This window comes from Bubalus bubalis, chromosome 7 (assembly GCF_019923935.1).
Source record: "Bubalus bubalis isolate 160015118507 breed Murrah chromosome 7, NDDB_SH_1, whole genome shotgun sequence".
Lineage (NCBI taxonomy): Eukaryota > Metazoa > Chordata > Mammalia > Artiodactyla > Bovidae > Bubalus > Bubalus bubalis.
In genome coordinates, this window is record NC_059163.1 from 73982368 (window position 1) to 73996007 (window position 13640).

Genomic DNA, 13640 nt, shown 5'->3' on the forward strand with positions numbered 1-13640 from the left:
ATCAAGTGTGGAGGCATATAGAGTACTTGATTGAATTTAGAAACACATCCGCTATGTTCCGGACAACCCTGTCATCACCAGAGTAGCAAAAACCAGTTACTGAGATGCCCTGTCCTCAAGGAATTTGCAGTCTAGTGAATGCATACAATGTGATGAGTGAATAATTCAGGAACATCCCAAGATCTATGGGAACAAATTCATTACTCATCAGGGAGAATGGACAGTGAAAGTTCCATGGGATTTTTTTTTAATTTTTTTATTTATTTTTAATCGAAGGATAATTGCTTTACAGTATTGTGTTGGTTTTTGCCAAACTTATTACCAGAATTGACCTTGATATGTGGAACTGGCAGTAGGAGAAAGAGAAGCAGTAAAATTATATTTCCCCAGATCTCTCCTGGAATGGAGAACAGTCAGGCTTTCCTTAATATGTCTGCCTATGGATACTTGCCATCTTTCATTGACTTAGTTCAGGGGTTGCCTTCTTCAGAAAAGTTTTCCAGACCTCTCTCTCCCCACTTTGTGCCTGAGATTTGTAGAACTGATGTTTTTATGTCTTCTGTGTATACACCTATCACAGCAACCAAAATATCATATCCTAATGTATTAGTTTACCTTCGTTTTGCCCTCTGAGTTTGTGAGGATGTTGGCTGGCTGACTGGATAGATGAATGAAAATTGACAGAATTTTCAGTTTTTGCTAAATGAATCCACAAATACCCTGGCTCTGAATCATTTCTGGCTGATCATAATTTTTAAGCTCCTATAAGAAGGACAATTTATGATTCTTGATTTGGGAAAATGATCCCTCAAAACTTCTCTGAGAAATTAGGTTCAAGGAATACTCATATAGTAGCATTTCCCCTCTCTTGGCTCATTCCAAGAAACGCCCCCTGAAATGAGAGTCTCCTATGAGAGACTGTGACTTCTTCATTTGAGGGCAGTTTTAAGAGCTCATTGTACCCAGTGCTTGAGAAACATGGGCTGTCTTTCCTTAGAGCTTTTTGACTCCCCTCCCCGCCATGCCCAGGCTAGTTCTGGGGAATCTGCCTGCTACTTCTTGCTTCCGAACATACTTTGCTTCTCTTTCCTAGCTGCATGGTCTGATTTCAGATTTCTTGGCTAACACAGCACCCAGGCCAACCTTATGGCTCTTTAGCCAAGTGGGAACCTGGGTCAAGGCAAGGAGTCTGCTGATGACTGGGGCACGCAATGAGGTTTCCTGGGAGTTGGCCGTTATTTTCACAAACTGGTTATAGTTTAAGGGGAATTTCTCTAAGGGCACAGAGATTTCTGCTGATCCAAAGGACTTCTTAAGGAAGCTTGAAACAGCACAAAAACTCCACCTGAGCAAAAATGGCAGAAGCAGGGGAGATGTGCTCATACCTTCCAAGTATCTATCCCCAAAGTCTCATTTCTGCTATTTCTATGGCCAAATGAATTGTCACGGCCATGTGCATCCCTTACCCAGCAATCTGTTTATCAAGAAAGAGAAGCCTGTTGTCTCCCAATTTCTACTTTCCAGGTGACTGATATTAATTAGTTTGCAGCAAGCACAATTTATCTCTAGCTGAAACCAAAGCAGATGAAAATACTGCCATGCAATAAGATTTCTTTTCTTGAAACGATGAATGGGATGAAGATACTTATCTGGGAGAACAGGTTTCAGGTGGAGCTTCCATCAGCCGTACTTTGAAATGCATTGTTAAACTATGGCTGATCTGGGTAAGAAATAAAAATAGCTTGTCATAGTTTGACGACATTAACTCATTTCCAGCACAAGAACCTAAGGGCCCAGCAAAATGATAGACTTGCTCTGAGAGTAAAAAGTGCCAACTCCATGAATAACTCTGGAGTTAGTTCTCAATTATTGGCATTTTTTGAAAGATATCACTAATTTCCTCAAAGCTCTGATATCACTTTACAATTCCCCTCCATGCCCCAATGCAGAAAACAAAGCTTTTAAATCACTCTACCTGTTTATTATTGAGATAACTCCTTAAAATTGTCCCTTCTGGCTAGTTTGCATATGGAGTCAGCATGGAATAGTGAAGAAATTGACAAAAATAATTAGGACAATCTGACCATGAAATAAATGTCTACCATAGCTGTGTGATCCCAGCAAATTTATTTCTTGACATTTTCAGCCTCAGTTTCCTCAAGAGAAAATGGGAAGACAAAGCCCAGGCTGTGGGGTTGATATGACATTTCTTAGTCTAATTTATGTAAAATTACCCAGTATGATGAACATACTTCCTTTCCTTCTTAGTGACCCAAAGAGACAATCTTAATGCCTTTTAAAAATTGGAAAACAGTCATGAAATCTGATGTCAAAAGGATACTTCATATCAGCTCAGTTCAGTTGCTCAGTTGTATCTGACTCTTTGCAACCCCATGGACTGCAGCACGTCAAGCCTCCCTGTCCATCACCAACACCTGGAGTTTACTCAAATTCATGTCCATTGAGTCAGTGATGCCATTCAACCATCTCATCCTCTGTCACCCCCTTCTCCTCCTGCCTTCAATCTTTCCCAGCATCAGGGTCTTTTCCAATGAGTCAGTTCTTCACACCAGGTGGCCAGAGTATTGGAGTTTCAGCATCAGTCCTTCCAATGAATATTCAGGACTAATTTCCTTTAGGATGGATTGGTTGGATCTCCTTGCAGTCCAAAGGACTCTCAAGAGTCTTCTCCAACACCACAGTTCAAAAGCATCAATTCTTCTGTGCTCAGCTTTCTTTACAATCCAACTCTCACATCCACACAAGACTACTGGAAAAAACATAGCTTTGACTAGATGGACCTTTGTTGGCAAATTATTGTCTCTGCTTTTTAATAAGCTGTCTATGTTGGTCACAACTTTTCTTCCAGTAGCAAGTGTCTTTTAATTTCATGGCTGCAATCGCCATCTGCAGTGATTTTGGAGCCCAAAACAATCAAGTCTGTAACTGTTTCCATTGTTTCCCCATCTATTTGCCATGAGGTGATGGGACCAGATGCCATGATTCGTTTTCTGAATGTTGAGCTTTAAGCCAACTTTTTCACTCTCCACTTTCACTTGCATCAAGAAGCTCTTTAGTTCTTTGCTTTCTGCCATAAGGGTGGGGTCATCTGCATATCCGAGGTTATTGATATTTCTCCCAGCAATCTTGATTCCAGCTTGTGCTTCAGCCAGTCCAGCGTTTCTCATGATGTACTCTGTATATAAGTTAAATAAGCAGGGTGACAATATACAGCCTTTATGTACTCCTTTCCCGATTTGGAATCAGTCTGTTGTTCCATGTACAGTTCTAACTGTTGCTTCCCGGCCTGCATACATATTTTTCAGGAGACAGGTCAGGTGGTCTGGTATTCCCATCTCGAAGAATTTTCCGCACTTTGTTGTGATCCACACAGTCAATCCCTTGAATCTATTTGTCACTTCCACTGTATAGTCCTAAGGGATTTGATTTAGGTAATACCTGAATGATCTAGTAGTTTTGGCATAGTTAATAAAGCAGAATTAGATATTTTTCTGGAACTCTCTTGCTTTTTTGATGAACAATGGATGCTGGCAATTTGATCTCTGGTTCCTCTGTCTTTTCTAAATCCAGCTTGAACATCTGGAAGTTCACAGTTCACATAATGTTGAAGCCTGCCTTGGAGAATTTTGAGCATTACTTTACTAGTGTGTGACATGAGTGCAATTGCGCGGTAGTTTGAGCATTCTTTGGCATTGCCTTTTGTTGGGATTGGAATGAAAATTGACCTTTTCCAGTCCTGTGGCCACTGTTGAGTTTTCCAAATTTGCTAGTGTGTTGAGTGGAGCACTTTCACAGCATCATCTTTTTGGATTTGAAATAGCTCAACTGGAATTCCATCACCTCCACTAGCTTTGCTCATAATGATGCTTCCTAAGGCCCACTTGACTTTGCATTCCAGGATGTCTGGCTATAGGTGAGTGATCACACCATCATGATCATCTGGGTCATGAAGGTCTTTTTTTGAATAGTTCTTCTATGTATTCTTGCCACCTCTTAACATCTTCTGCTTCTGTTAGGTCCATACCATTCCTGTCCTTTATCGTGCCCATCTATGCATGAAAATTTTCCTTGGTATCTCTAATTTTCTTGAAGAGATCTCTACTCTTTCCCATTCTATTGTTTTCCTCTATTTTTTTGCACTGATCACTGAGGAAGACTTTCTTATCTCCTTGCAATTCAGAACAAAACCCAGTTTCCCCCTCAGTCAGTCACTTCCATCAGGAAGCTTCCATAAGTCTCTTATCCTTCTCCATCAGAGGGCAGATAGACTGAAAACCACAGTCACAGAAAACTAACCAATCTGATCACATGGACCACAGGCTTGTCTAACTCAGTGAAACTACGAGCCATGCCATGTAGGGCCACCCAAGACAGACGGGTAATGATGGAGAGTTCTGACAAAATGTGGTCCACTGGAGAAGGGAATGGCAAACCACTTCAGTATTCCTACCTCGAGAACCCCATGAACAGTATGAAAAGGCAAAAAGAAAGGACACTGAACAGTGAACTCCCCAGGTCGGTAGGTGCCAAATATGCTACTGGAAATCAGTGGAGAAATAGCTCCAGAAAGAATGAAGAGATGGAGCCAAAGCAAAACAACACCCAGTTGTGGATGTGACTGGTGATAGAAGCAAGGTCCGATGCTGTAAAGAGCAATATTTCATAGGAACCTGGAATGTTAGGTCCATGAATCAAGGCAAATTGAAAGTGGTCAAACAGGAGATGGCAAGAGTGAATGTCAACATTCTAGGAATCAACAAACTAAAATGGACTGGAATGGGTGAATTTAACTCAGATAACCATTATATTGACTACTGTGGGCAAGAATCCCTTAGAAGAAATGGAGTAGCCATCATAGTCAACAAAAGAGTCCAAAATGCAGTACTTGGATGCAATCTCAAAAATAACAGAATGATCTCTTTTCATTTCCAAGGCAAACCATTCAATATCACAGTAGTCCAAGTCTATGCCCAACAATTAATGCTGAAGAAGCTGAAGTTGAAAGGTTCTATGAAGACCTGCAAGACCTTCTAGAAGTAACACCCCCCAAAAATGTCCTGTTCATTATAGGGAACTGGACTGCAAAAGTAGGAAGTCAAGAAATATCTGGAATAACAGGCAAATTTGGCCTTGGAGTACAGAATGAAGTAAGGCAAAGGCTAACAGAGTTTTGCCAAGAGAACACACTGGTCATAGCAAACACCTTCTTCCAACAACACAAGAGAAGACTCTATACATGGACATCCCCAGATGGTCAATACTGAAATTAGATTGATTATATTCTTTGTAGCCAAAGATGGAGAATCTCTATACAGTCATCAAAAACAAGACTGGGTGCTGACTATGGCTCAGATCATGAACTCATTATTGCCAAATTCAGATTTAAATTGAAGAAAGTAGGGAAAACCACTAGATCATTCAGGGATTACCTAAGTCAAATCCCTTAGGGCTATACAGTGGAAGTGACAAATAGATTCAAGGGATTAGATCTGATAAACAGAGTGCCTGAAGAACTATGGACAGAGGCTCATGACATTGTATAGGAGGCAGTGATCAAGACTATCCCCAAGAAAAAGAAAAGCAAAAAGGCAAAATGGTTGTCTGAGGAGGCTTTACAAACAGCTAAGAAGATAAGTGAAAGGCAAAGAAGAGAAGGAAAGGTATACCTATTTGAATGCAGAGTTCCAAAGAATTGCAAAGAGAGATAAGAAAGCCTTCCTCAGTGCTATATATATATATATATATATATATATATATATATATATATTCAATTCCTATATTCTAGACAGTGAGACTAAACAAAATACAAACAAAAACACAAAAACCGTGTTGGCTCTGGAACTCAGGTCTGGTTGTGATAGTGACCATCTGTGTTTTTGGCCCATGCGTTTTACCTCTCCAAGCACTGCATTCATAGCATCTCTAAAGTGAAAGGGGAAGATAGCTTCCAATACTAACATGCTATAGAAACAGAAAAATACTCTTAGTTCATTAATCTCTCATCTTTCTCTTTTCTTTCTAGCCACCACTTTGTAGTCTCCTTCATTTTTTTTTTTTTTTTTTTTTTGCCCTCTACTTGTCTCTCTCATGTTGATATTCCCCTGGCTTTTTTCTTTAATCATCTTTCTTTTCTTGATGCATGCTCTCCTTGAGATGCATCTCCTTGAGATTGACCAATATGAGAGTGACTTCCTGAAGACCATGGAAGATGACTTCTAAACCAATTTCTTCCACCCAAGTCACTCTCCGAAGCTTTGGACTCATAGACCTACTGGACATTTTCTTTTGAGTTTCTCCTGAAAGTTTAGTATGTCTCAAACTGAGTACATCATCTTCCTAAAAATTGACTTATATTCCCCTTTTCAAAGATTGTCATCAACTCAAACTACCCTGACAAAAACAGGCAACATCATAAATCCTCCTTCCCTTTCATTACTATATTTAATTTCACCAAATCTCAGCTCACCAATTCTCATTTATTCTTCTTTTAAAGCTCTCAAATCTTTCACCTTCATTATCCCAGTTATAACCAGTTCCACTATATCTTCCATTTAGCAGTCAAAATAGTGCTTTCTAAAACTCTGAGTTTACCCTGTTCTTATTTAGAGCCCACTGATGGTTTCACATGGCTATCTGGAACCAACTCAAAGTCCTTATAATTGAGTATATGTTCGTCTTCAAATGGTCCTTACCATCCCCCAACCATTCTTTTTTTATGCCATGTTCCCAGCTCCATCGCTCCCCTGCACTACAGTTTCACTCTTACTCTACCTTTGTAGCTTCTGGAATATACCCTCAATTCTATCATATTTCTAAAACTTTGCAAAAGCATTTCCTTCTGCTTAGAATGCTGTCTCTCTCTTGCTCTATCAAATGGGCTGTGGGGATTTCTTCCCATGTGGTTAAGAGCCCATGCTTTGGGGTAAGAAACACATAAGATGAAATCCCAGATCTTAAATTACAAGCTCTGTAATGGTAGGGAGATTATTTACGCTCTCAAAATTTCAGTTAAATCACCTTTAAAATGCAAATAACAGTACCTGCTACATAACATCATTCTAAAGATTAAATATGATGCAATAAGCAACTTAGTAGCAGCAGCAGCAGCAGCAGCCTGTTTTTAGATCTCTGACTTATAACTGGCACTTCATATAGGCTATTGGAGAAGGCAATGGCACTCCACTCCAGTACTTTTGCCTGGAAAATCCCATGGACCGAGGAGCCTGGTGGGCTGCAGTCCATGGGGTCGCTAAGAGTCGGACACAACTGAGCAACTTCACTTTCACTTTTCACTTTCATGCATTGGAGAAGGAAATGGCAACCCACTCTTGTGTTCTTGCCTGGAGAATCCCAGGGATGGGGAAGCCTGGTGGGTTGCTGTCTATGGGGTCGCACAGAGTCGGACACGACTGAAGCGACTTAAAGAAAGAAGAAAGAAGAGAATAAGTATGGTATCTGGCACAAAGGAATGTTCAATCATTATAGCTAATTTTTGTCCATTACAGATAGATTCTAAGCTTCTACTCCCATCCTACAACCATACTTATCTATGCCCTGCTCTAGAATTTAAGCTCCATGATGTCAGGGGAAGAGTCTGCTTTGTTCATGTTTATTTAACACTTGTCATAACACGGCAGGCCCACCATAAAATGTGTCACTTCCATCAAGATTCAGTTCTAATGCTGTTTCTTCTAGGAAGCTTTTATTACCCCCAATCTTCCCTCAACATTGATGGGTAATTCCCCTAAGTAATAGACCCTGCTTACATGCTATTGGAATGGTTTCTCTTCTCTAGACTCTTGAGTTTCTGGAGGACAAAGACTGAGTCATTTTTATTTAAATTCCCAACATCTTTCCCAGATTCATATAATAGCAGTCAAGAAAGCTTTTTGAGTGAATAAATGGATGGATGACTGGTTTATCTTTCACTCATATCTTTTTCTCTTCTGTTTCCCCCTTACCATGCTCCATTTATATTCCATTTATAAGAATCAGGCAGAAAATATGGAAACCAATGGATGTTGGGCAGGTGAGACCACTCCTTCCCCCCAGAGTAGACATCATAGATAGTCTTCTGGCATTCTGCTAAAACTGTCATATTGATAGTGGCACCTGGGTGGAAAGGTTTTTCCATCACAGCTTTCCCTGAGCAAGGGAATGAGAACCACATAGGCAAACTGGGGGCTGTGTGGACCTCCCTGAAGGAAGCCTGAAAAGCTGGTGTCTAGGCAACAGTCTGCCCTCTGACTCTACCCATAGGGGTTTAAATAAGAGCCTGGAAGGGTGGTGCGTTTCTGTAAGCTCAGGTGAGAGAGGCTGAGCGATGGTCTGAAAAGGAAGAAGACACTTCTGCACTGTGTTTCCTGGGTTGCGGCCTCCAAACCACCTTGAGGGCCAGGCACAGAGCCGAACTGACCCTGATATGCATCAGAATGAAAGGGTTTGTGTGCAAACCAGGGAAGAATTCTTTCAGCACCTACAGGATTGGTGCCAGGGAGTTAGCATTTGGAAACCTCAGCTCTGTGCCAGGTCATTGTTGGAAAAGCGGCAGATCTGGGAGCAAAATGCCAGTGAGCTACAGAGGAAAAGAAGTGAGGGCAAGGACTCCAGGAATTAGCTATTCAGGAATGTTCAAGAAGGCTGATAGCTCTTTTCCTTGTCAAAAAAGAGAGAGAGAGAGAAAAGGACATTCAGAGGAGCGTTTACTGGAGCAGGTTGCTCTGGGTTTTCAGGGAATTGGGAGGGCAGATGCTACAAGGTTATTGGAGTCAGTGTCAAATGCAAGAACAAAGTGGCAGTGACATGAGGTAAGAAATGACTAAGCACTCGAGGCCCTGAGTAGCTAATAGACGGATCCAAATGCCAAGTGAAGCAGTTGTCTCAACTCATTTGAATACTTCTGAAGAGGTGATGAAAAAATAGCCGGCAAGACAGAACTTTTCTTCCAGAATACTCCAAGATTAGATTTCTTTCCCTTACTTTGTGACTCTGTGACGGTAGTTGATCAAGCCTCTCCTGAAGTTTTGGAACAGGTACACACCAAGTTTTCCCTTGATATGGGGGCTTTTATTCTTAAGGAATCACTTCCTATTTGCAACTTGGAGATCTCCCTCTCTGGTAAAAGGCTGCTCAGAGTTTTAAGATAAAGGGAGTGGTTTGCCATTCAGGAAGTTAAACTTTGGGGTTATACAGAAATTCTTTCTTTTTTCTCACATTTCTGTTTCCCCCTTTTCATGATTTGTTTCTGTCTTTGGGGAGCCTGAAGAATTTCGGCCTGATGGATATAGTGCCGTTTGGGAAGAAAGCTAGAAAAGGCAAAATTCACATTACAGATTTTATTCTCTCTCATGGAATGTTTGTATGTGAAGAGTCATTAAGCAAATGTGTGTCACATAGTAGATGTTTGATATATACTGCTCTCTTCATTTCTCCTTCTTCCTTACTGGTTTCCTCTCTCAATATCACCTCCTCATTTGTGCTTTGTTGCTGCTGCTGCTGCTGCTAAGTCGTTTCAGTCGTGTCCAACTCTGTGCGACCTCATAGACAGCAGCCCACTAGGCTCCCCCGTCCCTGGGATTCTCCAGGCAAGAACACTGGAGTGGGTTGCCATTTCCTTCTCCAATGCATGAAAGTGAAAAGTGAAAGTGAAGTCGCTCAGTCATGTCTGACTCTTCGTCACCCCATGGACTGCAGCCTACCAGGCTCCTCCATCCATGGGATTTTCCAGGGAAAAGTACTGGAGTGGGGTGCCATTGCCTTCTCCAGAGGCAACCTATACCCTCTTACAAAAGAGGTAATTGAGCAAATACAAAGTTACTACCTCTCTAGTTAAAGTGTTTGAGCTAGAATGCCAATTCAAGTTTTCCAAACTCCAAATCTGTGAGTGTTTTTTCTCTACACTTCTCTTATGGACCATGAAAACATGGCTTTCTTGGAGCAAACCCATGTCACTGGTTGGACACTTAGGTGAGGACTAGTTAAGTTAGTCATTTGAGTGACCCTCCCTTTGACACGTTCTTCTCAGGTCCCTCTGCTCAAACAACAACCAATCATTCTATTATTTTGGTCAAGTACTCTTCTCTCCTATGACTGGGGCTCACCCACCCCTAAACCTTTGTCCTCTAGGGGCCCAAGGCCTCAATTCACTAATTAAATGAACTTGTGTGCGTGTGCTAAGTCACTTTAGTCATGTCCGACTCTCTGCGACGTTATGGACTAAAGCCTGCCAGGCTCCTCTGTCCATGAGATTCTTCAGGCATGAATACTGGAGTGGGTTGCCATTTCCTACTCCAGGGGATTTTCCTGACCCTGGGATCAAACTAGCATCTCTTATGTCTCCTGCACAGGCAGGTGGGTTCCTTACCACTGCTAAGTCACTTCAGTTGTGTCCAACTCTGTGCAACCCCATAGACAGCAGCCCACAAGGCTCCCCTGTCCCTGGGATTCTTCAGGCAAGAACACTGGAGTGGGTTGCCATTTCCTTCTCCAATGCGTGAAAGTGAAAAGTGAAAGTGAAGTTGCTCAGTCAACCCACCAATTAAATGAACTTATCCATGAATCAAGGCAAATTGGAAGTGGTCAAACAAGAGATGGCAAGAGTGAATGTCGACATTCTAGGAATCAGCTAACTGAAATGGACAGGAATGGGTGAATTTAACTCAGATGACCATTATATCTACTACTGCGGGCAGGAATCCCTCAGAAGAAATGGAGTGGCCATCATGGTCAACAAAAGAGTCCAAAATGCAGTACTTGGATGCAATCTCAAAAACGACAGAAAGATCTCTGTTCATTTCCAAGGCAAACCATTCAATATCACAGTAATCCAAGTCTATGCCCCAACCAGTAATGCTGAAGAAGCTGAAGTTGAACGGTTCTATGAAGACCTACAAGACCTTTTAGAACTAACACCCAAAAAAGATGTCCTTTTCATTATATGGGACTGGAATGCAAAGTAGGAAGTCAAGAAACACCTGGAGTAATAGGCAAACTTGGCCTTGGAATACGGAATGAAGCAGGGCAAAGACTAATAGAGTTTTGCCAAGAAAATGCACTGGTCATAACAAATACCCTCTTCCAACAACACAAGAGAAGACTCTATACATGGACATCACGAGATGGTCAACACCGAAATCAGATTGATTATATTCTTTGCAGCCAAAGATGGAGAAGCTCTATACAGTCAGCAAAAACAAGACCAGGAGCTGACTGTGGCTCAGACCATGAACTCCTAATTGCCAAATTCAGACATAAATTGAAGAAAGTAGGGAAAACCACTAGACCATTCAGGTATGACCTAAATCAAATCCCTTATGATTATACAGTGGAAGTGAGAAATAGATTTAAGGGCCTAGATCTGATAGATAGAGTGCCTGATGAACTATGGAATGAAGTTCGTGACATTGTACAGGAGACAGGGATCAAGACCATCCCCATAGAAAAGAAATGCAAAAAAGCAAAATGGCTGTCTGGGGAGGCCTTACAAATAGCTGTGAAAAGAAGAGAAGTGAAAAGCAAAGGAGAAAAGGAAAGATATAAACATCTGAATGCAGAGTTCCAAAGAATAGCAAGAAGAGATAAGAAAGCCTTCTTTAGCGATCAATGCAAAGAAATAGAGGAAAACAACAGAATGGGAAAGACTAGGGATCTCTTCAAGAAAATCAGAGATACCAAAGGAACATTTCATGCAAAGATGAGCTCGATAAAGGACAGAAATGGTATGGACCTAACAGAAGCAGAAGATATTAAGAAGAGATGGCAAGAATACACAGAAGAACTGTACAAAAAAGATCTTCACAACCCAGATAATCATGATGGTGTGATCACTGACCTAGAGCCAGACATGCTGGAATGTGAAGTCAAGTGGGCCTTAGAAAGCATCACTACGAAGAAAGCTAGTGGAGGTGATGGAATTCCAGTTGAGCTATTCCAAATCCTGAAAGATGATGCTGTGAAAGTGCTGCACTCAATATGCCAGCAAATTTGGAAAACTCAGCAGTGGCCACAGGACTGGAAACGGTCAGTTTTCATTCCAATCTCAAAGAAAGGCAATGCCAAAGAATGCTCAAACTACCCCACAATTGCACTCATCTCACACACTAGTAAAGTAATGCTCAAAATTCTCCAAGCCAGGCTTCAGCAATATGTGAACCATGGACTTCCTAATGTTCAAGCTGATTTTAGAAAAGGCAGAGGAACCAGAGATCAAATTGCCAACATCCGCTGGATCATAGAAAAAGCAAGAGAGTTCCAGAAAAACATCTATTTCTGCTTTATTGACTATGCCAAAGCCTTTAACTGTGTGGATCACAATAAACTGTGGACAATTCTTCAAGAGATGGGAATACCAGACCACCTGATCTGCCTCTTGAGAAATTTGTATGCAGGTCAGGAAGCAACAGTTAGAACTGGACATGGAACAACAGACAGGTTCCAAATAGGAAAAGGAGTACGTCAAGGCTGTATATTGTCACCCTGTTTATTTAACTTATATGCAGAGTACATCATGAGAAACACTGGCCTGGAAGAAGCACAAGCTGGAATCAAGATTGCCAGGAGAAATCTCAATAACCTCAGATATGCAGATGACACCACCCTTATGGCAGAAAGTGAAGAGGAACTCAAAAGCCTCTTGATGAAAGTGAAAGAGGAGAGTGAGAAAGTTGGCTTAAATCTCAACATTCAGAAAACGAAGATCCTGGCATCCGGTCCCACCACTTTATGGGAAATAGATGGGGAAACAGTGGAAACAGTGTCAGACTTCATTTTTCTGGGCTCCAAAATCACTACAGATGGTGACTGCAGCCATGAAATTAAAAGACGCTTACTCCTTGGAAGGAAAGTTATGGCCAACCTAGATAGCATATTCAAAAGCCGAGACATTACTTTGCCAACAAAGGTTCGTCTAGTCAAGGCTATGGTTTTTCCTGTGGTCATGTATGGATGTGAGAGTTGGACTGTGAAGAAAGCTGAGCGCTGAAGAATTGATGCTTTTGAACTGTGGTGTTGGAGAAGACTCTTGAGAGTCCCTTGGACTGCAAGGAGATCCAACCAGTCCATTCTGATGGAGATCAGCCCTGGGATTTCTTTGGAAGTACTGATGCTAAAGCTGAAACTCCAGTACTTTAGCCACCTCATGTGAAGAGTTGACTCATTGGAAAAGACTCTGATGCTGGGAGGGATTGGGGGCAGGAGGAGAAGGGGATGACAGAGGATGAGATGGCTGGATGGCATCACTGACTCGATGGACGTGAGTCTGAGTGAACTCCGGGAGTTGGTGATAGACAGGGAGGCCTGGCGTGCTGCGATTCATGGGGTGGCAAAGAGTCGGACATGACTGAGCGACTGATCTGATCTGATCTGGGCTAATAGTCCTTAATTCCAAAGTCAGTTCCCTTCCTTCAGTACTGAATGCAGAATCAAAGAAGGAAAATTCACTTGGTAAAAAATTAATGGAAGAGAGAAATGGTTGAAGTAAACAAAACTTCATTGCCTCTCAAATCTCCCTGAATAACATCACCCATCTAACCTACATGTTGTTAAATCCTTGCTTGCAAAAACCCCACTAGAAAATCACCATTGAGTGTTGAGATTTGAGCCTCCAATTTTCTGAATATTAA